Genomic DNA, 24,471 nt, shown 5'->3' with positions numbered 1-24,471 from the left:
TCGCGTTTATAATATTAGTAGGATTAACCAAATCCCTATAATAATGCTGAATGAAATGCAACGATGGCCATGAAATAGGTATCTAACTCAAAAAGCGCTTTCAGTGGACGAGCGAAATTAGATTAAGCGTTTTCAGCGAACAAGCGAGCAAAATCTAGTTAAGCTGTTAGGCTCTAATGTAATTCTCGGCTCGGATAGCAGGCGACTCGACAGCCCTTGATAAATGATAATTCTAACTCAATATGACACCTGCCCGACTGTGATAGCGAAATGCGAAATGTTACACCGTATAACGGACCTGTAATAGTCAGATATACCTATTTTAAGCGTACTGCTACTATATGGTCAAAGTCAAAATTAATTTATTTTAGGCCATAAAATATTATTTCACCGCGGCTAGTTGCCTCAACTAATGAGAGGGCTGGCTCATTTTTTGCACCAAGGATCAGAATTCATGAAAATGCAGACAATATTCTTGCCACCGGTCCACATGGATGTGATCTGTTTAGTTATTAAGATTTGCTGACATAGAGAAATGATATATTGTAAATACCTAATTAATTAATATTTATATTATTAGGTACTTTATTATAAATTTATTATTTAATTATTATTTCTATATTATCTGTGTATTTTAAATGGGTGTATAACCTGAAATAAAGAATTATTATTATTATTATAAGTTAGCTGCTGCTCTTAAGTTTATTATTGTATTCTTTCTCATTAGGTTTACTTTACAAGCACTTTCGAAAGAATTTATTAATGGTGACAATAATGTCTTGTAAAAGTTAGGAGGCATGTTTATGTACTGTACTGTAGCTAATAATGGAGTTTGAACGGTGATGGTTTTGGAAGGTAGGAGGTATTATAGGTCCATATCTTCAACGTCCTAATTTAAAGCGTATTTTTTTAACTTCCTCGGCATAATTTAAGAAATCAATCGAAGCTAGTGAAACTTCACGATAGCCCTACGAAAAAAATTGTTAAAGAAGTTCTTATAAAGAACTTTAAAGGTATCTAGTAAGGGGTTGCCACGGTCTGTCGTCTACAGACATGAATTCTCATGATATGTTGTTTGGGCCCGTGATGTCACTCTTTTAAAGTCTTTCACTGAAAACCAGCGCTTCAGCTAGCTGCAGCATTACGCTGAGTGGGAGTCCTTTATTTGATTAGTGCGTTTTTCTTTTCCTTTTTTTCTTATATAATATAAAAGCTTAGTTTTAAGTTTTTAATGACCAAATAAAAAATATTTTTCTTTTTTCTTTCTTTCTTTCTTTCTATATCCAAAAACATAATGTGAAAAAACTACAATTCTCACTTGGACTATTTCAGTTTATGAGCTTTTACCAAAGCCATCACGGTCCAAATTCCACAATTTTGTGACTCACATACGGAGAGCAGTGATAACATCTACCTCCTAAACTGGAGGGTGTAGGTACGAATCCGGACCGGTGCATGCACCTCTTTTCAGTTATGTGCATTTTAAGAAATCAAATGTCACGTGTTTCATTCGGTGAAAGAAAAACATCGTGCGGAAACTTGCATACCTGAGATTTTTTTAATTCACTGCGTGTGTGAAATTTCCCAATCCGTATTAGGCCAGCGTGGTGGACTAAGGCCAAACCTGTTTCATTCTGAGAGGAAACTCGTTCTTAACAGTGTGCCGAATATGAGTTGTTGATGATTGGTTGACTTACCTCCGGTAGGAGAATTCGTTATCAACCATATTCAGCTCACTGCTAAACTCGAGTCTCCTCTCAAAGGAGGAGGTAGGAGAATTGGCTGATAGATTTTATACATAAAATGAGGAATGTCTAGCTATCGTAGGCCCTCGTTCTATATTAATGTATTATGCATTCGGCGGGGCGAAATTGCGCCAACATCCAATTATGGTAATCTCGACTCAATACGAAGTAAACCCCGATACACCTGTAATGTTGATATTATACACGTATAATAAGGTATTTTCACGATCTCTCTGGTGCAGCTCGCAGTGCTGTGATTCGCAAGAGAAGTTCTCGGTTCGATTCTCGGCACGGTTCAGTTTAGATATTTAATTTCTTAAAATGCACACAACTATAAAGTTGGAGGTGCATGCCCCGGGCCTGGTTCGGACCCCACACCCTCCAGAAGTAGGGCTCATATATACCCACTGGGCTATCACGGCTATCGTCCGAAACGGCTGGAACGATTTTTATGAAATTTTATGTACTTTTGGGTAGGTCCTAGAATCGGACAACATATCTTTTTTGTACCCCTGAATGACTAGGATGATCCACCCTAATATTTACAAGCCAAATAACGTTTGCCGGGTCAGTTAGTACCTACAATATACATAATCGTGTTTCAAATATAATTAGTAGTACAAAATACATGAACTAATTATAGTATGGATATTAATTCAATTACAGTGCAATTAACTAAATGCTTTAATGCTTCCACATAATTGCTTACCAGTTACACTGAAAACTAATTACTTATGTTGGTCTGCTAGTCTTTTAAATGGGGTAAAATCCCTTTGGACTTTTACATAACAGCCAGGTATGTCCTTCCATGGGCTAAAACGACCTTGTCTTGTCCGCTATCTCTTCTGGGACCAACATGCTTTATGCCAACCCTTAAAAGCTGTTCGGCTTTTTCACTTTTTGTCATTTCTTCTTTCGTCTTTTCACATTATTATTAACCCTTTTACGATGCATCCATGAAATGCTAAAATGTTAAACTCATATTGGAGAGTTTGTAATTATCACATTAATATCACACTAATATTGTAAAGGCGAAAGTTTGTGTGTAAGTGTGAAAGTGTGTAAGTGTGTTTGTTCCTCTTTTACGCTGCGGCTACTGAAGCGATTTGGCTGAAATTTGGAATATAAAAAAAAAATTCCTCTGGATTAACACATAGGCTACTTTTCATCCCGAAAAAATACATGGTTCCCGTGGGATTTGTGAAAAAAGTGGATTCCATGCGGACGAAATCGCGGGCGTCCGCTTGTTATTAATACATTTAATTAAATAAAATTATAGTGTCTGTCTGTGGCTTTAAAATAACTGTTGTAGCAAGTGTTTATAGTTATTTACATTTGCTGTCTGCCTGACTGTTTGTCCGGGATAATATATGGAACGGCAGGATCGGTTTGAATGGGATTTGCACGGGAATAAAGACAAGCGACATATAACTACTCCATCTGAAGAAATAGTTCCCGTAGGATTAGTGAAACACTGAATTACACGTGAATGAAGTCGCAGGCATCCGCTAGTATTTAAAATAAATCTATCATTGAAATTTAAATTTTGAATCCTCTTTTTTTATTCATTACAAGTTAGCCCTTGAATCTCACCTGAAGATAAGTAATGATGCAATCTAAGATGGAAGCGGGCGAACCTGTTGTTAGGAGTAGGATGAAATCCACACCTCTTTCAGTTTCTACACATTACCGGAACGCTAAATCGCTTGGCGGTACGTCTTTGTCGTCGGGTGGTAACCACGGCCGAAGTCTCCCACCAGCCAGACTTGGACCAATTAAGAAAACCTCAAAAGAACAATTCGGGGTTCGTGCCCAGGACCTCCTGTTGTCGCCGCGTAGTAACGACGCCGCCGCATTTCAAATTACATGTTTTTAATAAGTTTAAAGTAAAATAACAATTATAATAAGATTAACATAGACTAAAAATATTCAAGTTAAATTGGCAACACCGTCTAGTTCACTTGATATCTTGCTGCGTCGTGATTGGCTCCCGTCAAAAGTAAATGTTTGGACCTATGATAATTTAGGAGACTAAAGTATCAACTGTTGTCTTGTTTCAAGTGTTCAAGATAAAATATTTTATGTAGTTAAAACTAAAGAACCTAGGTTTGGTCAGTTTGATGTAGTAATGAGTTGCTAAATATACTGTGAAGTTATGGCTTTTATATTAGGGTTTTTTTTTTCAATGACTACCTACAAATAGTTATTGAAATATTATGTATTTGTGTTTATCACGTAATAATTCTTATTGTATATTTGTTATTATATTCTTGTTTATAGTTTATTTGTTAGCACTACTATTATTATTACTTTTTACTATTCTTGTACGCTCAAACTGAAATGTACTAGCCTGTAAGTTTCACATGAGTGAATGAGTGAATTCTTAGTGAAATAATAAATAATTTAAATCCAATTAATATAACTCTGATTCTAACGTACTCGTCTTATTTTAGAGCCTATAATACTCCGTCTTGTAAAGCCACTGCGCATACCACTGCGCCACGGAGGCCGTCAAAACTCTGGCCTTGATTCACTTCATTACATACAGAACGTTCGAAGGGCGGAAAATTACTTCAGTAACGCTAAACCCGCGGGACTTGCGGACACGCCATAAACTTTTGTTACGACATTATGGTACCTACTATATTTTTTTTTACATTTTTCTACAAGTTAGCCCTTGACTACAATCTCAGTTAGATGATGCAATCTAAGATGAAAGCGGGCTAAATTGTTAGGAGTAGGATGAAATCCACAGTTCTTTCGGTTTCTACACGACATCGTACCGGAACGCTAAATCGCTTGGTGGTATGTCTTTGTCAGTATAGTGGTAACTAGCCACAGCCGAAGCCTTCCACCAGCCAATCTATATTATAAAACTGGTAGAATTCTATACATTTATTCGCAATTTCAGATTTTACTTATACCATTTGTAACACCAAACGTTACCGTAGCATAACGTACGCTAGCGCCATCTAGAATCTATGCCTATAATACGAATTCTGTACATTTTGTACATTGAAGATATTTTGAAAATTTTTATTGCAAGGCATTATACAATCAATATTGAAGCCAAAAATATTTTTTCTAAATTTTTTCTCTGTCTGTCTGTCCGTGATTTTTTGTTATTCGGGCATCACGCTGAAACTACTGAATGAATTCAAATAAAACTTGGCACAGTTTAAGACCATAATACGGAAAAAGTTATAGGATAACTTTTATTGCAAAAATAAAATAAGAAGGGGTTGAAAGTTTGTATGTAATCATGAAAAAAATACGAAATATAATGTGATACAAAAATTAAATTAAACCTCTTAAGTGTTGAAATAGGGCTTGAAAGTATACATTGATTTTCACGCGGAAGAAGTCGCAGGCGTCCGCTAGTATAAAATAAATGTGTAATATTTGTGGGATAGAGACAGAGAAAAACATTATTTTATAGCTATTAATGGCGGTAAAACAAGTGACAAAATGAGTCGTGTATCGGTAACCCCAGGGGTATTACAGCCTCCGTTACCCTACGGAGGCTGTAATAAAGTCAGGCGTTTATTGCTTCATGCTTCGATGATAAATTGTCTTTTGTCAGTGATATTACCTCACCTAATTTGGTTCATAATTTTTGACATGTTTTCTTCCTGTATGAAGCCTAGTTAGGACTTAGTATTTTAGTCGAGTACGAACAATTTTTTGGATTTACCGTTCGTACTAAAAAGTAAAAAGTAGTCTTTGACTACAAGTCAAAGAATTCTAATGATAATGACCGGAATTAACGGTTTAACGAGGCACGCAGTGTAAGTTGAACATCACCAACTTCCAACTCTGGGGTTGAATAGTTTCTTGGCAGAAAGAAAAGCTCAATATTTTATTTTACGAACCTGGACTTCGAACCCAGAACTTCATGATACGAAGCTATAGATGCTAACCAATGGCCAGGGCAGGCTACACTATAATATAAAATTGAAAATTTTGAAAACCCTCGAAGGTCATGAAATTATTAATTACACTCTCGATCAAGTCATCAATATTCTCTTTCAGTGCGCTTCATTTTAGATCCTACTCGAGTATATTTGCCGACATTCGGTTATTCTTCCCCACTTTTACCCCCAAAACTTTTAAACGGCTCAACAGATTTGCATCAAACATGCCTAAGAACACTCACACATAAGTCACCTTTCACACAAAAGAAACCAAATTAAAATCGCTTCATCCGTTCGGGAGCTATGCACATAAGTCACCTTTCACACAAAACAAACCAAATTAAAATCGCTTCATCCATGGACAGTCTGACAGACAGACAAAAGACATGTCAATCTTATAACACCTCTCTTTCAGCAACATTACAGAACTTAACCGTGATAGCCTAGTGGGTATGACCTCTGCCTCCGATTCCGGAGGATGTGGGTTCGAATCCGGTCCGGGGCATGCACCTCCAACTTTTCAGTTGTGTGGATTTTAAGAAATTAAATATCACGTGTCTCAATCGGTGAAGGAAAACATCGTGAGGAAACCTGCATACCAGAAAATTATTTTAATTCTCTGCGTGTGTGAAGTCTGCCAATCCGCATTGAGCCAGCGTGGTGGACTATTGGCCTAACCCCTCTCATTCTGAGAGGAGACTCGAGCTCAGCAGTGAGCCGAATATGGGTTGATGACGAACACTACAGAACCCTATAAAAGTGGGTAAGTTCTAATTTCTCACATATAATAAAAAAACCAAGATCGATCCGTCCCTGTAACAGTAATCCTGGGAGATTACGGGTGCCTCGATAAAACCGGACATTTATTACCGGGATATATTGTCTGTGCGACCTTGATAGTACCTTCGGCTTAATATTGGTATAATATTCGGCTGTTGCCTCACTGGTACTGTGGTTACAGTCCTAGCTGCGCATTATGAGGCTCTAGGTTCGAGTTTTGGTTGAGTAATGAAATATTGATGACTAGCGGACGCCCGCGACTTCGTCCGCGTGGAATTTAGTTTTTCACAAATCTCTCGGGAACCATGGAATTTTTCAGGATAAAAAGTAGCCTATGTGTTAATCCATGCTATAATATATCTCAATACCAAATTTCAGCTAATTCGGTTAAGTAGTCAAGGCGTGAAAGAGTAACAAACATTCATATCATTATAATCATCAGTTTTCGCAAATCTCAGGAAACCATGGATTTTTTCGGGATATAAGTAGCCTATATGTTAATCAAGAGTAAAATCCATTTCCATCCCAAATTTTAGCCAAATCGCTTCAATAGTAGCGGCGTTAAAGAGTAACAAACATCCAAACATACATCCATGCAAACTTTCGCGTTTATAATATTAGTAGGAAGTAGGAAGTAGGATAGGATGATGATGATGACAAGTGATGTTTTTGATGGAATACAAATTTTTGTGTTTATAACATTAGTAGGTATATTAAGATCATACATTGCATATTTAAAATGTACTTGCATAGTGTAGATTTTTTCTCGATATGGACTGTAGCTCCGCTGAGCTACTAGGACTGAGTTTGAAAATGAACTGTCCTCATTCCCCCCCACAATGAATGTCACAAACACTCAAATGAGAGCGGACGCCGCGCAAGGAAATTTACATTTCAAACTAACCAAAGTAAAGTTTTGATTCCGCCCCATCTCGCTTTTTGATTTGTCAAAGTTTCTTTTGTTCAAATTTGAATGACGTCATAATCACACAATTTTGTGTTAAAATCAAAATAACTGAAATAAGTGAACAAAATTGCCTATGATGTGGCGTTTACGATCACTATGCTAGGACACACTAAAACAGAAAAAATATATATTTTTTTTATTATGCTCGTTAAGTATCGCTTATTTCACCAATTTCAATTTTGTAATGTATCTCATTACGCACATGTGCCGTAATGTGCTGTAATATAATATAAAACCTTTAACATCTGTCTAAAAACGAACTGTACTTTTTTAAATCTTGGCAAAGAGTTTTTATGTCAAAAAACATTTAATGAATAAAATTAACTTTGTGAGATAAAATATAATAAAAAACATTTAATTCTTTAATTTTAATAATTTTGTCAATAAATGTCAACCATTTATCTGTATCAGAAACACAAAAATATTAATTTTCTTTATTATTAATACTGGCTGTTCTTGGTGCATTTGCGTAAAAAAAAACGCACGCACTTCGCTATCTGTGCAAAATTGACAAGCGTATCAAAATGTCATCTTAACAAAAACAGGTAAATATCATTCATTTTCAGAAAGTGTTTTAAAAATGTGTTATAAAACGTCATAAGACGCACGTGCGCTTTGATAATTACAGCCTCTGCTTCCTTTTTAGCTCCCGCCAAGGCTCGAGCTTGCAATATCACCTCGGCTGTAATTTTCAACTTACCTATATCATAATGTACTATAACAAAATGGTTGTTGTTGTTGTTGTTGTTGATGATGATGATGATGATGATGATGATTAGAGTAATGCATCTTAGAAGTCAGTTAGATTTATTTGTTAAAAAAATTTTATAACATGTAGATTTAGTACATTTTCATACACAAAAAAATCTTCCGTAAATCATAAAAAAGTTGTTTTTTCAATATATCCCTTTCATGATACGAAAATAGTAGCCCATCTATATTCTATTTATTTGTTTGTCCAATATAAGAATTTCGGCGTCGTACAGAATCCTTTATTTTATTGCTCTGTGTATTACGCAGTGCGCATAGAGCCTTATCTATTGCGTTACAAATACAATGTCCTTTTGGCCAAATTCCAAATATTGAAAACGAAAGGGCGTTTTAGCAGTACGCATAATTTTGTTACATTCTAACTTATATCTGTAAGTTTGTTTTCAAGGAAAACGTTTATAAATTAGTTACCAACCGAATCAGAAACGGCCTTAATTCATCTGTTCTATGGATGTAAATTTTTTTATATAAAATAATTGAGATTTATTGACCAGGAAATTGACCTCTTCTGTACCTCGGCTACCACTGCCCGTAAATCACTGGCCAAACAATACTTTAACTTGTTTATGTTAAGTTAGCTTGTTTACTTGTCAATTTAGTTTTGTTGTTTTTTTTTCTCTTTCGCCTTTTCATTTAATTTATTTCTATTATTATTATCATTATCTCTTTTTTCATATTGGATTATGTTTTATTGGAGTATGTTTTCCTTGCGAGCTTACTATCTAATATGTAAAGTTTATTTGCGAAATCTTGTAATTGTCTATAATCTGTCTTCTATGTTGTTTTATTATCTTTGTATTTAGCTGTAAGTTTTCTTTTCTAAATAAATAATTAAATTGAACTACAACACAGTGAGCAGTCCCGCTTGGAAGAAGAAATAGTTATGGTAGTATGGTACTTTTCTCCACGAGCTTTACCTAACTGTACAAATAGCTCTTTCGTTAAAACATCATCTAAGCCCCCGTTTTACTATTCAATACGTTACGCTTATCGACTTCAAAGAGTAAAAATCTGTCGTAGAGATAGGTGTACTCTTCTATAACTAGATTCCCAAGACAGTTATGCCAATACATAAGTTTAAGCAATGTGTTAAAAGCCGTGATAGCCCAGTGGATATGACCTCTGCCTCCGATTCTGGAGGGTAAGGGTTCGAATCCGGCCCGGGGCATGCACCTCCAACTTTTCAGCTGTGTGCATTTTAAGAAATTAAATATCACGTGTCTCAAACGGTGAAGGAAAACATCGTGAGGAAACGTGCATACCTGAGAATTTTCATAATTCTCTGCGTGTGTGAAGGCTAGCGTGGTGGACTATTTTCCTAACCTCTCTCATTCTGAGAGGAGACTCGAGCTCAGCAGTGAGCCGAATATGGGTTGATAATGATGATGATGAAGCAATGTGTTAAAAGACATTTACTTTGTTGAGGTTACTACACTATTGATGAATTCCTTAATAATAAAGATGCTTGGAGGCATTAGCTCTACCTCCACACAGGTAGTAAAACTAAAAGAAACTTTAATGATGTTAACAAATGTAAATTATTCTAATATTGTATTATTTAATCTAAAAGAGCAACTGTTGAGTTTCTTGCTGGCTAAGTAGTCTTTACAAATAGTTATACATGACGTTTCAAAAGTGCTTGTAAACTAAGCCTAATATTATTTCAGCAAATCAACAAATACATCAAAAAGGTAGTTAAAATAAAGAAACAAAACATTATTTTTATTTAACGATCACGTACAAAAATTTTTCCTCTCCCTTTTAGTTTATCGCCGCCTCCAAAAATAGAATAGAAATAATAAGAGGCCATTTCTTTTCGACCAGTTTGACAGAGGCGTGATCCGCACAGCCATTCAATTTGTCGGCAGTCAGCCCCACGCGTCGCAAAGTACCTATACATAAAAGTAATATTAATAACTAGTGGACGCCCTCGACTTCGTCCGCGTGGAATTCAGTTTTTCACAAATCCCGCGGGAACCATGTATTTTTCCGGGATGAAAAGTAGCCTATGTGTTAAACCAGAGTAAAATCTATTTCCATTCCAAATTTCAGCCGCGCTTCAGTAGCCGCAGCGTAAAAGAGGAACAAACATACTTACACACTTGCACACTTTCACACGTACACACAAACTTTCGTCTTTATAATATTAGTGTGATGTGACAAAAGATTCCACTTTCAAAGGACTTCCAAAAAAAAGACATATATTGGCGAAGCCACCATAAAATATCGTAGTCAAAAGTCACTATACTATTGGCCGACCATCCATTCTCGTCATATTCCCAAGGTACTGGAATGGCGACTCCCCACTAGATAGGGCGAGTACATAAGCGGATTCCAGGGAGCCGCTATTGTAGCACGAGTGCTATAATCGCTAATTACGTGCAGTGGCATACAATACTTTTTCTACGACCATGATAAAGGAAATACTTGAAATAATTAATTAAACTTAGTAAATAATATATAATTGGCGTTGGGCATGACCTCCTCGATTTTTGTTTTATAAGGAAGCATGAAATTGTATAGCCAATAACATGGAAGTATTTAAAAATTAAAAAAAAAACATTGCAGCTACTTAATAACTTACCTACTAACTTACTTAGTAAGTACAAGGTCTTTAAGTGAACATTACCAAACGCTCTGTAGGAATGAATAGCATTGTGATATAGGTAGTTTGAGGTTTTATATTGAGTAAATTACAATGGAACGTCTTTGCCGATAGGGTGATACCTGGCCACGACCGAAACCTTCCATCAGCCTGACCTGGATCAATCGGCCCAGCCCCGAACCCAGGACTTCCGTTTATGACCACTGCGCCACGGAGGCCATCAAATTAATATCATAATTTTGAATAATTTTCGACGCGTTAGCGTTTGTAGAAAGAGAATCGAAGTGCCACATGGCTGCAGACTCAGGACAATACACGCAATATTCCAATAGAAATCTATACTAATATTATAAAGCTGAAGAGTTTGTTTGTTTGTTTGTTTGATTGAACGCGCTAATCTCAGGAATTACTAGTCCGATTTGAAAAATTATTTCAGTGTTAGATAGCCCATTTATTGAGGAAGGCTATAGGCTATGTTTTATTCCCGTATTTCTACGGGAACGAGAACCACGCGGGTGAAACCGCGCGGCGTCTACTAGTAACTAAATATAATAACGAAATTGAGCAATATAATCTAAACCGAGAAAAATCAAGAAATAAACGGATATTCTTATCTCTTAAGACCGCATCAATATAAAAAGGGTGCTTACAAAGGATTTCTTTGATAGCAAGTGAGTTGGGATTTTAGCAAATCAACGAAAGAAGTTTGATCTCGAGTTGTATGGAGGTTGTCATTTGTTTTTATGTTATAGCAGCCTTCGAGCGGTTAATCGAAAAGTGCTGAAAAACAAATACTTTTTCGTTTATTTATTATATTATTTCTTTGAGATTGGAAACTTGTTAAAATTTCATTTGTAGTTGTTTGTTCAAATATATTTTCGAAAACTCAGATTTACTAAGGGTTTGGTCGCGGTCTTAAAAGAACTTTTAGCAATGTCTTGTATCGTACTTGGGGAATTTCTAAATCTAAACACCTACTTATATAAAAGCGATAGGTCACTCATCCCGAAATATAGAAACCCTCTTGACGTACAAAAATGAAATTTGGCATTCATCATCATCATCATCATCATCAGCCGATGGACGTCCTCTGCTGGACATAGGCCTCTTGCATGGACTTCCAAACAAAACGGTATCGAGCCGCCAGCATCCAGCGGCTCCCTGCAACCCGCTTGATGTCTTCGGTCCACCTAGTGGGACACCTCATTAAGATTACATCTCCCTGCCACACTCCTTGCTGCAATTTTCAATAAAACGTCAATGAAGATTATTGTATTCCAATAACAAATAATGAATTACTAAAAAGTGAGAAAAAAAAAATACTCCGACATTTACCGCCGCAACTGCGACGATTTGTAAAATACACTTTCTTTATTAAGGTTTTCTCATTTAGAAAATCCTTGGAAAGCGGCAGTGAGATTTCATCTTAATGAGGTGTTTAGGAAATGACATTATTTGTATCGTGAATTCTTTCAAGTTTTCTTTTTGTTTCGTATTTTCTTCTCATTTTCTTTAAATCTGAACAAATTGTCAGTACTTTAATTAAAATTCAGACAGGGTTCTTATATTGTTATAGTACCTACTGTAGCCAGGGATCCGTAGATAATTTTTTACAACTGATTACTATGAAGTTAATTTTTTGTGAGTAGCTTCATCTCGATGAGACGATCAATTTTTTATTTACGAAAATTCTTGATTCTGGTAGCTAACTGAGTTATCAGGAAATAAAAATTCTACGGATCCCGCACTACTACGTTACAACCCATATTTATCCCCGTTCAGAGTGATGTTTTCATAATTCTTAGAACTACATTTTTACAATATGTATTTAACTAAAAATATTATTTTTTATTTTTTTGTGCAATCGTTTAGTTTACTTAATCTATCATAGGTATATTTTTTTTTAAAAGAATATTTGACATATCTTTTAAATATGAATTATTCACACTATATTTATGTATCAACCATGATTGCCTATTTACCAACTTTCAGGAATAATTGTACTTCAGAAATTAAAAGGTTTTAATTCCTTGTTTTTACCATAAAGAGGTTAATCTTAAGATGTAGGTTCTCCAATGTCACATTAACTTTATCTCTGTACCAAAATTCATTCAAATTGTTATACAATATTTAAGTTGCGAAACGCAAAATACTGATAGACAGACTTACATTTATAACATTAGTTTGTAAACCAAATATCATGTTTTCACTTTAAATAGATTTTGAGTTATTAAGTAGACAAAAGTGACCTCAAAATGTTCGTTTAAAGATACTTGTTGCGTTATCAGTGTTCTTTAATTTGGCTGACGCTCTTTCGCGCGTCTCAATATGGTTTTATAGTTATGTCATTTAATATATCACAAAACTTCCTTCAACGATTAATTGCAAAACTATTCCTCTTAAGACAGTTTGATTAACCTAAAAGGAAAAGTTGTTCTCCGATGCCGGCGTAAATGCCTTCCTTAATCCTTAACGAAACAAACTTAGCTCGGTGTTGGAAATATCTCACTAATGGTTCAAGAGATCAAATTTAAATATGTAATACTAGCGGACGCCCGCGACTTCGTCCGCGTGAAATTTAGTTTTTCACAAATCCCTCGGGAACCGTAATTTTTCCGGGATGAAAAGTAGCCTATGTGTTAATCCAGAGTAAAATCTATTTCGATTCCAAATTTCAGCTAACATCCATATAGTCTGACTGTCGACCATGACCAGTCTATATTTCAACTGTTTCATGACGTCACTATAATAAATCCCATACCATTGGAACGTTTGACAAAAATATTACTTATCAATAAAGTTAGTTAGACGTTTAGTTTGTTATTGACGTCACAAAATGGACGACAGCGTTTTTGACGTTTGGAAAATTTTAAAAATTACGTGTTATTTAAATTAAGTTTTATAAGAAATCCTATACTTTTATTAATTTATATCGATATATTTCGGACTCTTATTCCATTTACTAAACGAAATTAATATTGTATTAAATTTTATATGAGACACTGGTCGATGATGATGGTCGATGGTCCGCGCGGGCCGGGGGGCGTGTAGCGATGAATGAAAACCCCACGACTGATGCACCTCACTTCCCCGCACGCACGTTTTCACACCCGCGCACTGCAGTCTTTCCCCCACAACGAACTTGCCAAACTATAAGACCATTTTAAAAAGTGTCAATTAGCCTATTCTATTGTAACTACGAGCTTGGCATTTTACGAAGTGGAACTGGTGACAGAATAAAGTATACACGACTACAAACGCCATCTGTGGTAATTTTACTGAACGAATGAAACAGCTCGTGCTGAAAGCTGCAGCGACGTTTCGCAGACTGAAAGCTTGTTTGTGCTGAAATAGATCGAGCTGTTGTTGGTAGATGGCGCTGCTTGCAGTTCATTTTTAGATTTTGTGATAAGTGACAACAATTACCTCATCATTATCATCATCATAATACTTATTATTGTTTGTGTTAGCTGCAGCAAAAGCAATATTATAGAAAAAAATAATACCTAGATATCTCCTAGCTCTCTAGCTAATACCTAGATTCTCTATAGATTCTTTAAAGACTGACGTAGACTCCGCACTACGGCCTCCGTGGCGCTGTGGTATGCGCGGTGGATTTACAAAACGGAGGTCCGGGGTTCGATCCCCATCTGAGCCGATTGAGATTTTCTTCGTCCAGGTCTGGCTGGTGGGAGGTTTCGGCTGCGGCTAGTTACCACCCTACCGACAAAGACGTGCCGTTAAGCGATTTAGCGTTCCGATACGATGTCGTGTAGAAACCGAAAAGGTGTGTGGATTTTCATCCTCCTCCTAACAAGTTAGCCCGCTTCCATCTTAGACTGCATCATCACTTACCATCAGATGAGATTGTTGTCAAGGGCTAACTTGTAAATAGAAAAAAAATAATAATAATAAAGTCCCGTAGACGCGGCGCTAAAGTCTTAATGGCGCATTCATCGTCTTTATTGTCATTTGTGTAAGGCACTATCAGTTTTAGTTCAGGTTTTATTCTTTCGTTGCGCGGGACTTCTTTCGTTGCGCGGAGTCTAGGTACTCTTTTCAAGACCCGAAGCAAAAAGAAGGGTGAATAGTTTTGACGTCGATGTCTGTCTGTCTGTGACATCATACTCTCAAACGGATGGACCGATTTCGATGCGGTTTGTTTTAATTTGAAAGCCAGTCAGTAAATAGACTTCTTTGAACCAAATCTCATATTGAAACACCGTTCAAACTTAACTGTTATAATAGAAAATATTTCTGGGATAAAAGTCGTTATTCCAGTTAATTTCATAACCTTCAGGTTTCAAAATTTTCAATTTTAACTTGTTGAAACCTTTGATAAACTCTGGACCCTAATTCTATCCGTATTTAAATAATTTATTTAGTTGCAGATTCATTTTTAACTTTGGAAAAAGTTACGATTATTCCAATTGTTTTTTTTTCAAAGATTGTTAAAATTCAATTAGTCGGCATCATTTATTACCTATTTGAATAAAACGATGTAATTGTTTAACAATCCATATTCGGCTCACTTCTAGGCACGAGTCTCCTCAGGGGTTAAGGGGCCTGCTAGCGGAATTGGGCGTAGTGCATTGACGAATTATTATCGATTGTTTTGCTTTTGATAAATTATAGTTAAATAATTAATCATATACTAGTTTAATAATAGATCAACAACATAGTGTAAAAGGCTGTGGACATACGACTTTATTCACTTTTAAAAGTGAAGTGAAAAATAATTTACTATTAACTAATGATATACAGGTAATGCGGATGATTTTGGATATTTATCGAGCTGTTCTCAGCAAGCATAAATAACTTAGTCCATCATGTACAAGAAGTCCGCCATATTGGATTTAAAGTGACATCACTTTAGTCTTGAATTATACTTAGCGAGCCCTTTTATTTGATTGTTGGCATGAACAAAAAACTTAGTCCGCTATGTATATGAAGTCCGCCATATTGGATTTACAGTGACGTCACGTTATTTTTCAAACTACTCCCAGCAAGCTCTTTCATTCAATACTCGTGTTGAAGGGATGCATAAAAACTTAATCTGCCATGTTTATGAAGTCCACCATATTGACTTTAGAGTGATGTCACGTTATTTTTCGAGTTACTCTAAACAAGACCTTTCATTTAAAACCCATATTGTAGGGACGCATAAAAACTTAGTATGCCATTTAAATGAAGTCCGCCATATTGGATTTTAAGTGACGTCACCTAATTTTTCGAGTTACAGCACGTTACTTTACTGTTTTTTGTGCTTGGGTAAAATGCCCAGCCGTAGTCACGGTCGGACGCCATATTACAAACCTCCGACCGAACGGCGGAGTACAAATAAAAATTTACAAAATATCTTCAAAATACAGAATTGAAGTTACCCTGTTACAGTTTTATTATAAGTATAGATAGATAGATATAGATTTTTAAGGAAAAATATTTTACAATATTTCATACTAATATTTTGTTATTTTTTTTTGCAGGTACGTTTCACACTTTACCTTACTCGTATATACGGTAAATATGTACATAAGGAAACGGCGCACTATACATAAAAAAAAACATAATTGGTAAGAGATTAATCTTAGCAATTTATTTTTTGTATTCTAACAGTGGTAAGTACATTTACAACATTTTATACTGGATTTTGACGGGGAAATCGTAGTTATCACATGTATTATTTTCATTGATCTAAGTAGAATTCATTTTATTCGATATAGTTTTTTTTTTTTTTTTTAAAGGAATATTTGCCATATTTTTTATAATATGACCAATATTCCCATTCCCCTCCAACTAGTCGGGAAAGACTGTGCTAGGAGTGGGTACGACAATAGACCAACGGGGTGGGGATCGAACCACCACCCTTCGGTGATGAGTCCGACCGCTCTTACCGTTGAGCTATTGAGGCTAAGTTAAGTTCTGTAAAGGTGAAGTGAAGTGAAGTTGAGCGTGATTGTTTTTAGTGATTAATTCGATTTTCTCGGTGGCTTCGCCTTAATAAATCATGATATGACTTGACTAGCACTGACTGACGGACAACGATGGTTTATGATACGAGTATGAGTACACAAAAGACTGTACGGCGCAATGCCTTTTCCGAATAAAAAACATGAAACAGTTTTATTTATGTAAAGATAAGATTATGTACAGATAAATAAAAATGGAAATATTGAAAAAAATTATGAACTTTTTTGGAAACGGTTTCGTGCAAATATTGCACACTTCCGAAACTCTTTTCGCCTTATTTGTGGCAGCTTCTGCAGATCGCCTGTCAACCTAAGTTGATTAAAGCCACCTACACACCTTCTTCTAGTCGGTTTTCAATCTTTTCCATCTTCTTCTAGTCATTTTACTACTTAGAGAGTCAACCTAAGTTGATTATAGCCACCTACCCCTTCTTCTAGTCAGTTTTCCATCTTTACCAACTTCTTCTAGTCATTTTACTGCCTAGAGAGTCAACCTAAGTTGATTATAGCCATGTTCACACCTTCTTCTAGTCATTTTACTGACTAGAGATCACTACCAGTCCACAGACCGTATGTTGTCTGTGTGAAAAAACAAAACATTTTAGTAGGTAAAGTAAACATATATGTATTAATTTAAACTTTTAATACAGCAATTTTTAGCAAAAACACACCTGGACTTGTATGACTTTCCCACTCTAGTACGTGGACTTAACCTGTTAACTACAAAACGAGAATTGTTTTCAAAGTAATTCAAATAATATCCATGTAAAAACAAAGCGACAACGTTGCATTTTAAAATATAAATACGTCATTGTTATATGGATGCGTATAAGGGAATTTAAGATTTTATTTTTTACTTACAAGCCTTTGACATGTTTTCTGTGCCTTGACTACAATCTCACCTGATGGTAAGCGATGATGCAGTCTGCGAGGAGCGAGGATGAAATCCACATTCCTTTCGGTTTCTACACGACATCGTACCGGGACGCTAAATTGCTTGGCGGTACGTTTTTGTTGGTAGGGTGGTAACTAGCCACGGCCGAAGTCTCCCACCAGCCAGACCTGGACCAATTAAGAAAATCTCAATCGGCCCAGCCGGGGATCGAATCCAGGACCTCCGTTTTGTAAATCCACCGCTAAAACCACTGCGCCACACTACCGTTCCTTCTTTTTCGTTAGGAGGCACGGTCCGCTAAAACCGAATTTCGTTAGTCTATTTTAATATAAAACATAACAAATGATTATAATACCCACTAAACTAAGTAACCGGATATTACTCCCTTGTATGTAAATTACGCAAGTCATCATGAAAGTTATTTAACTCATTTATTTACTAACAACAATATCACTTACCAACTAGATAACTGTGTAACTTTATTACTGCTTTGTTATGGCTTTCACACTACAATATCTATAGTATAGCTTTTATACAGCTTTATTAGAGCTTTAAACTTTGTAGTTTGTTTTATTTAATTGACTTTGACGTAATTAATTGACACTTTAGAGAATAAAACATTTGAAATTACATAAATAAATATAGTGCGCATATGATATTGTAAAAAGCTAATTAAATTTTGTATTTATTTTGACTAGTGATTTTTAGACAGTGTTTTAAGAAATTTGCATGCCAGTATATGGCGAATTGTACCTACTTCAACATTTATTGTATACCAGCTAATGTACCTAACTATACAATTGCAAATAAATAAATTGAATTGAATTGAATTGATATACTCAACAGCATTTACTATGTATTATATACTAGCTGACGCCCGCGACTTCATCCGCGTGAAATTTAGTTTTTCACAAAATCATCGGGAACCATGGCTTTTTTGGGATTTAACTCGGTTCAATAGTTGCAGCGTTAAAGGGTAACAAACATCCATACAAACTTTCGCTTTTATAATATTAGTAGGACAACCTCTTCTGGCAAAAATAAGCATTAAATTATAAAACCGCATAAACCCTCATTTGCACGAGAGATTTTTTAACGGACGTTAAAAAAGCGTTCAAATATAGTATTAAGTCAAATAAAGATTTTTCTTTCTTTAGATTCTGATGGTGAAACGTTATTAAGCAATCTTTATTAGGAGCAAAAACAAAAACTCAATTTAATAGAAAAAACGTAATCCAAATGCACATTTTCCAACAATTCCATTACTGGCTTCAAAATGTTTGCAGTTTCCAATTTACGGATGATATTATTAAAGGAAATTCTACAATTTTCCAATAAGATAGTGCAGACACTCGAAAAGCAGGCGACGAAAATATGATTTGCTGCCGGAACAAAATTAAAGAACGTGCGCCATTTACGCTGAAGCCTTTTTTAAAATGACTCAATTTAGAACGACGAAAGCTCTATTAAGGTTGTATAATGGCGTTTATAAACTTCAATATCTTGGCGACTGAGCAGGTTTATGTAATTTTTTTTTAATTTTAAATATCAACTTTCTTTTTAGGATTTCGTAGGCAGCATTATGTCTATTTCCTTTGTAAGTTGTTGGAGGGTAAACACCTAAGTGGGGATATTTTATATTTATTTTTATAATCGTTGTATTTAACAATATCGTGGGAGAAGTGACATAATTTTTCAATTTAGGGATTTGTTTGTGTATGTAGTTTACAGTGCTAAATTGTGTGAGAGTCAAGTGTCATCCTTTCTGTTAGCTCAACGGTTGTTTATAGATACTTACTTATAAAAAATCGCAGCAGTAGTGTGTATAATCAAATTAAAAGGAAATATTTTAGTCAAGTTGAATTAAAATTTAAAGAGTTGTAGTCAACCAATCAAAAACAACCTTTTTATACATCGGCATTGTTGGCATCATCAATCAACCCATATTCGGCTCACTGCTGAGCTCGAGTCTCCTCTCAGAATGAGAGGGGTTAGGCCAATAGTCCACCACGCTGGCCCAGTGCGGATTGGCAGACTTCACACACGCAAAGAATTAAGATAACTCTCTGGTATGCAGGTTTCCTCAAGATGTTTTCCTTCACCACGTGATATTTAATTTCTTAAAATGCACACAACTGAAAAGTTGGAGGTGCATGCCCCGGACCGGATTCGAACCCACACCCTCCGGAATCGGAGGCAGAGGTCATATCCAATGGGCTATCACGGCTCACAGAACCCTAGTACGCGGCCCGTTGCTCACTCGGCTGGTATTATTTCACCATCAGAATCTAAAGCCTGTATTTATAGATATTTAGGCTAGATTCACACGACACGGTTCTGCATTTTTTTTTAATAGTGTACGTCTATCTTTTTTTTTCAATACTACCGCCGTATTCGCCGTATCCATGATACGGGGCCTCCGGACTACACGGGCCCCTTACGTGTGACTAAAAGCATGGTCACCTAAAAATTTGGAAAAAAAAATCAACCCTAATAGTAGGAACACAGATGACGATTGATTATTTTCCAATTAATTGCAATGCATATTTTTATTTAAAAAAAATAAAAAAATATTATGTTTACTTTATATTATTTTCCTGCATACGTTTGTGTTTTTAAAGTAGGTAGTATTTATTTATTACATATTTATTTACTTATTTTTTATTTATTAAAATATTTTTTTAAGCAATCCGTTTCCCGTCCCGCTTCAAAAGGTTACTTTCAAATAATATAAAAAAATAAATTTAACAAAAAAAAAATCATCCAAAATAAAAAAAAAACATTTTAGCTGTCGCTGAGAACTTCGAAGGAAAATGTTCTATTGATTGGACTGTTATCATATCAGGATACCTTCAGGTATTGAGGAACGTATGAACGGGCCTATGAACAGTCATTATCGTAATTTAACTTCCTTGGTTCAGTGGTTAGAATTTCTGACTTTAGATCACAATGTCCTAGGTCGGTCTTCGTCGGGCTAAAAAAACGAGCTTTTCTTTTTACAAGAAATTTTCAGTACAAAATTTTTTCTCGGAGTTGTGAAAATTGGTGCTTCGGATTACATGTTATGCTGTCGGTCAAGGTGGTCATATCATCAACATCTGAGTGATACTATGAACACCAAAACACATTGGAGCAGTATGTTGGGTCTATACTACATATCTCCTCTCCTATAAGAGAGAGCCTATGGGCCTAACATGAGACCAAACGACTTGTGAATAGAAATAGGCAAAAGTCAACCAATAGTGGCGCAACTGAAATATCACTATCTCTTTTATTCCGTTGGGATGAAAGAGATGGGACTGGGACTCCACTGCTATTGGTCACGTTTTGTCAATTTCGCTTCACGTACAGGTTTAAAGGGTGACGATGATAATTATGATAATGTGTAAAAACAAAACCTGCTTACCAACTAATTCAAAGATTTTATTATAGAGATATAGCTAGCGCGGCAATAATGAGGCGAACAAAAGCGGCTACAGTTCGTTTCATGTAGGATGGTGAGGGTGACAGTTCGTTTCACTCTTGAAAGTTTGTTGGGATTCACCGTACCCAATACCCATGCTAACTGAAAAACACTTTAATTGACCGCATTTCATTGAGTCGCATAGTAAACAACGAAAGTTATTTAAACAAATAATACCTAAACGTATATATACAATATCGAGTTGTGTGTTTAGGAAGTTTAAGAACTGTTCACATAAATATATAATGCTAGTAAACACAAAACTGTACATGTGTGCTTAATTGCGGTGATTTTGTAGGCAAGTAACACGTCCATAGTACAGAATGTCGTTGAACTGTTATGTTTTGCTAACGCTCATTCACACACACACACACAAAGGTAAGTTTTGCACACAAATCTTACCTTTGTAGGCATATCTTACCAACACAAGCATAACCAAATTGCCTTCATAAGGTAGAATATCAACTATGTATACGCGATTCAGTTATGGTATATAGCGTAGAAACCTTCAAGAGTCTATCGTGATTTCAATAACAAAGGGTAGGTTTACGCGTTTCGCCGGTGGGTAGGTAAATATTTTGCTAGAGGTGCTACGGTAGCGATGAGTATCTGTTTACCTTGGGCTTTGACACCTGAGCCTTAATGAAAGGTATTTTCGTGTGATAAAGGCGTATTGTCAACCTTCTTAGGGCCTTAGCACACTGTAAGTATGGGTCGCGTTCTAAACGCGCGCTTATTAAATATTTTCTTAGATTTGATAAATATATGTTTATCATGGGCTTTCACATGTGAGCTTTACTGAAAGGTACTTTCATATAGTCAAGGCGAATAGCCCCCTTAACTTAGGGTCTGTGCACACGGTGAGTTTAGGACGCGTTCTAGACGTGAGCTTATTAAAAAAAATGCTAAAGGTACGGTGTATCTGTTTACCTTGGTCTTTGACACGTGAGCCTTAATAAATGGTATTTTCGTATGATAAAGGCAAATGTCAACTCCGACAAGTCAAATCGAGAAGTCAAATCTTCTTAGCACACCACAGGGTGAGTTCGATATGCTCTTTAATTGTGCGCTTTTTAGGGTTCCATTGGCTACAAGGAACCCTTAAAGTCTTGCCATGTCCATCTCTCCATCCACCCGCCATTTTTGTCCGCTTTTGAGTCGTCTTATTACAGAACTGTAATCTAGCACGGGTATGTTGTGCTACTTTTTCTTAAAATTAAGTGTCTCTCCCCACTGCAAGCTGAACGGTTGTTTATAAGTGAACAATTTCAGATAACGTAACTATTAAATGAAATTAAAAGGAAAACTATCACTGCTAAATAGGTATTAAAATTTGAAAGAGTTACCATTGAAAACCTCTACGGAACCATAGCATTGCGCGTGGCCCGACACGCACTTGGTTGGTTTCTATAAAATATTTTGTTAGATGCGATGCTGTGGTGACGAGTATTTACCTTGGACTTTGACACCTGAGCCTTAATAAAAGGTACACTCATGTGACAAAGGCAAATTGTTACCGTTCTAAGGGCCCGTGCGTACGGTGAGCTTGGGACGCGCACTAAACACGCGTTTTTTTAACCGACTTCAAAAAGGAGGAGGTTCTCAAGTTGTTAAATATGTTTTTAGATTTACGGCAATGATATTTTATACTAGAGATGGGGCACTGGCGCATCAAAACTGAGGCGGAAAATTGTAGAAAATTGACTTAATTTCATTTAGCCGCTTATTAAACAATGAACGTTATTTAAAGAAAAAATACGTAAATATCTTCTACAATGTCGAGATGTGTGTTCAGGAAGTGTAAAAATTATATATACATAAATATATAATGGAATTAAAAACAAAATTGTGCAAAAGTGCTTTCAGTCGTTATCAACCCATATACGGCTCACTGCTGAGCTCGAGTCTCCTCTCAGAATGAGAGGGGTTAGGCCAATAGCAACACCACGCTGTCCCAATGCGGATTGGCAGACTTCACACACGCAGAGAATTAAGAAATTCACTGGTGTGCAGGTTTCCTCACGATGTTTTCCTTCACCGATTCCTTCGGCTTTCAGTGGTGTAGCTAAATTCGGATCCCTTTTTGCGGTGATTTTGTAGGGACGTAACCTATCTATAGTGTAAAATTATCATTGATTTACGGTGGCGATGACTATCTGTTTACCTTGGGCTTTGAGACATGAGTCTTAGCGAAAAGTATTTTCGTATGATAAAGGCGAAATTGCCCCCATCTTAGGGTCTGTGCATACGGTGAGTTAGCTATACATCTACGACAATTAATGAAAAATGGTTCAAAGGTTTAAGTTAAAATACCAATCCGCATTCCGCATTGGATCCGCATCCGCATTGGATCAGCGTGGTGGGTCTAACCTTCAAATCCACCTTATAAAGAAAGGCCTGCCAGCAGTGGATTATTAAATTAGGCTGATGGTCCTAAGGATCCAAGACTTAGTTGCTGACTATGGGCCTTGTTTGAAGGCTAAAAGTCACTCAGCGGGCAATGGAGCGAACTATGGAGTTTCTCTGTGTGATTGAATCAGGAATGAGCAGATTCGCAGACGAACCAAAGCCACTGACATAGCTCAGCGAGTCGCGAAGCTGAAGTGGCAATGGGCAGGTCACATAGTTCGAAGAGCCGATGGACGTTGGGGTCCCAAGATGGCGGAATGGCGACCCCGCACCGGGAGCCGGGAGGGAGGGGGGGAGCCGTTGATGCTGGCGGCTCCGAGGTCCATTCGCCTTTCGCCATTTCAGTAACCGAAACTTCATTCAAATTAATATAACCGAATTTGCTTAATTGAACGGAAAACATACAAAAAAGAACTTCGAAATTTAAATAAGTCCACGTAGATACATCTATACTAATATTATAAAGCTGAAGAGTTTGTTTGTTTGATTGAACGCGCTAATCTCAGGAACTACTGATCCGATTTGAAAAATTCTTTCATTGTTAGATAGCCCATTTATCGAGGAAGGCTATAGGCTATATATTATCCCCGTATTTCTATGGGAACAGGAACTACGTGGGTAAAACCGCGCGGCGTCAGCTAGTAAGTAATATCTTTGACACCGAGTGTACTTATATAGACCATACACACCGACCCGCATGAATGAATTCAAATATCGAACGCATATGCACGTGGCGCTTTATCAATGGTCTGCTATCACTTTTTAATTCAAAAGTATCAATGAAAAAATATATGACCAGCGGTTAACCGCCAATTAATGGTCCCAACGCACCCGATACTTAAGAGCTTAAAGTTACATCTACGTAATAATTGACGCAGGTTTCATCGTCAAGCAATGCGCGCGCAGTACAGACCAAGCAGAACTACTCCGACGGCAGTAGTCCGCCAGGCTGC

This window comes from Bicyclus anynana, chromosome 14 (assembly GCF_947172395.1).
Source record: "Bicyclus anynana chromosome 14, ilBicAnyn1.1, whole genome shotgun sequence".
Classification (NCBI taxonomy): Eukaryota; Metazoa; Arthropoda; class Insecta; order Lepidoptera; family Nymphalidae; genus Bicyclus; species Bicyclus anynana.
This window is presented reverse-complemented; position numbering follows the sequence as displayed.